This window comes from Cricetulus griseus, chromosome X (assembly GCF_003668045.3).
Source record: "Cricetulus griseus strain 17A/GY chromosome X, alternate assembly CriGri-PICRH-1.0, whole genome shotgun sequence".
NCBI lineage: Eukaryota > Metazoa > Chordata > Mammalia > Rodentia > Cricetidae > Cricetulus > Cricetulus griseus.
In genome coordinates, this window is record NC_048604.1 from 111755921 (window position 1) to 111759314 (window position 3394).

Here is a 3394-nt window from a genome sequence, read left to right on the forward strand (position 1 = left end):
AATAGCCAGAAAGTGGAGACAGTTTAGATGTCAATAAAAAAGTAAATGAATAATGAAACTGTGGTACATATGCACAAATTCATTTAAAAATAAGATGCATATACACCTGCACATCAGAAGAGGGCATCCGATCTCACTACAGATGGTTGTGAGCCACCATATGGTTGCTGGGAATTGAACTCAGGACCTCTGGAAGAGCAGCCAGTGCTGTTAACCTCTGAGCCATCTCCCCATCCCTGCAAACTCCATTTTACTCATCTGTAATAAATGCCAAGTACAGGAAAGAGAAATACTATATTTTCTCTCATGTGAAATCTATATCTAATTATGAACACACATATATGTATATAATGTACTTTCATATAATGAAATATAATCTACTTCCATGGAATGAAAGTAGAATGGTAACTATGAAGAGGGAGAGTAATGTCTAAAGGAGATCAGAGGGAGCATAAGAGGGGTAATGAGAATAAAAATGGTGAATTAAGTGAGACTGTTTGGGAAGTATGAAGGGTTTAGCCAGAAGAGCAAGAAAGTATTGAGGGGGTAGGTGAAGTATAACTATGGACAATACACATGAAACTTTTATTTCATATGCTAACTTAAAATAATAAAAAATTAAAACTAAAAACATTTTAATTTTCACTTTTACAAAGAAATTTTCCACTTACACAAAATAAATGTATTTGTACATAGATACTCAGTGATGCGTTGCTCAAAATAATACTATTAAATTACTGTATATTTAAGGTCATTATAAATGTGATAAAAGTAAAGACAGATTACACAGCACTCACCTTTTTAATTCATCCAGATGCACAAAAGCAACAGTTGTGAATTTCATTTCCAGGTGAAGGCCTATGACAGAACACTGTACACCAGCAATAGAGAAACTGGAAAAGTTTTAAGATAAAATATTTAGAACATCAGCACAGTAAAGTAAAAAAAAATCTTGCATAATTAGCCTAGGATTCATAGAGGGCCAGGAGGACGTCTACCTTTACAGGTGTAAGAATTAATGGCAGAATTCTAGCAAACACTATCATTGTGGATGCTTGCACTCTCATTGAGTAGAAAGTTTCAAAACCCTCACAATCTTTTCGCCCACTGGAGATATGACATCTGAATTCTTCAAAGTAGTATTGCTTTAGAAACTATCTCATAGTATCAAGCAATGAAACCCCAGAGTTCTGCAGCGAGGGTTCTGTTACCACCTCCCCTCCCATATTAAAAAAATGAAACTCCAGGCTTCTCTAGCCAGGTGCCATTCAAAGAAAGGGACCACTGTCTGAATTTGAGTTGGCTTAAGGTCAGAAACCCTTGCACTTTGTAACCCCTGGACACCATGTATATTCTATTGTACTGACTCTGAATAGATAGTTCACAAACCAAACCGCCCAATATAGTGACTGACTCAAGCTTCAGCAGGAAATTTGGGGACTTCACAAGAGTCAGAAAAAGAACCAAGCAAAAAATATGAAATTTCAAACCTCAATACAACAAATAACTAATGTCAAAAGCCAAAACAAAAAAGGACAACAAATACATAAATTTGAAAAGAGGTCTTTTAAAATAATCCACTGAAACAAAGAAAAGGGGAAAAAGAAAGACCAGAGGATTAAAGATCATGCAGTGTAAGTGGACAAACATCTACATCTATAATCTTTAATCTCATTGAGGCTTTATAAATAATCATTCCTTCATGTTGTTTATCAGGTATTTTTAATTTTATCACACTATGCTTGCCTACTTTGGATTTCAAGAAGTGAAAAAGGGCAAGTAAGCAATGTTAAGCAAATGAAAAGGGGAGTACAGCCTAAAGTACCATAAGACAAGAAGTGCCACCAGGAGTGAAACCGATGTCAGCCAATGGGTCCATTAAAATACATGGTTTCAATCAAGATAATCACAAATGTCAAATACTTTAAAAAACAAAAGGAAACTAAATCCACAATTAAGTTAAATGCTAAAGATCAGAGGATATATAAATGAAATAGAGACAACAAAAACCGTTGGTTCTTTGAAAGGGTGAACAAAATCAACAAACCCTATTGCCAAATCAAGAAAAATGAGGATCATATAAAAAAATGGGAGGTAAAAAACCTGAAATTATGTGAAATACCATTGAAAGGTTCAGGCATTATGCTGGCCTGCCCCTGTTACCTGGTGGAACAGGCAATACCCTGGTCAGCCCAAGGTTCCATGGGAACTAAGTCTGCACGAAGATACAGAGGACCCCTTTAAAAGATAGGCCCCTGTCCATTTACGCTCTCTGTTCCCTCTCTCTGTTCCCTCTCTCTGTTTCCTCTCTCTGTTTCCCCACTCTGTTTCCTCTCAGCTTCCTTTCTACTCTCTCTCACCTATGTGCTCTCTCTATGGCGACCGGCCATGGCGGTCAGCCATTTACCCATGTTCCTCTTCTTAGTCTCCCCATTCTGCCGGGCCTTATAATAAACTTATAGTCTTATGTCTCATGTCTCAGCATTTCTCTTTTCTTCTTTTTAAACAAAATAATAACAACCATAATGACACTATTTATCATGAAAGGTTATTGTGACAAACCACATGCCCAAACTTGAAAAAAAAAACTTCTTCTTGAAAAGAAGAAATGAGCAAGTATCTAGATATACCTGGCCTGCCAAAATTGAACCCTTAGAGACACTAAAAATATGACTAGACTAATTTGGTAGCAAATATGACTCAAAAATACAGGTCAGAAGCAGAAACAGATAAAAGCTTTGCAGCCCATTCTTTGTTGACCCACTGACCTCCACTAGGCCCCACATTTGAAAACTGCAGGACTGACTGGATGCTGAGTTCAAACACTAGAAATCCTGGGAAGCATTTCAATGCAAATGATAACAAATGAATTAAATAAGTCTGAGTGGTTTTCTCTTTTTCAATTTCATGGAAGTTTGGGAAATACTGGACTGTGATAAACACTATGACCAAACACAAGTTGGGGAGGAAAGGGTTTATTTGGGTTATACTTTCTTTTCTTTCTTTTTTTTTTTTTTTTTTGGTTTTTCAAGACAGGGTTTCTCTGTGTAGCTTTGGAGCCTATCCTGGCACTCGCTCTTTAGACCAGGCTGGCCACAAACTCACAGAGATCCACCTGCCTCTGCCTCCCAAATGCTGGGATTAAAGGCATGCGCCACCAACACCTGGATGGATTTTACTTTTATATCACTGTTCACCATTCAAAGAAGTCACAACAGGAATTGATACAGGACAGGAAGCTGGAGGCAGGAGCTAATAAAGAGGTCATGAAGGGGTTGCTTCCCCTGGCTTGCTCAGCCTGCTTTCTTTTAGAACCCACCAGGCGAGGGTCGGCACCACCAACCATGGGCTGGACCCTCCATTATCAATCACTTATTAAGAAAATGCTCCACAA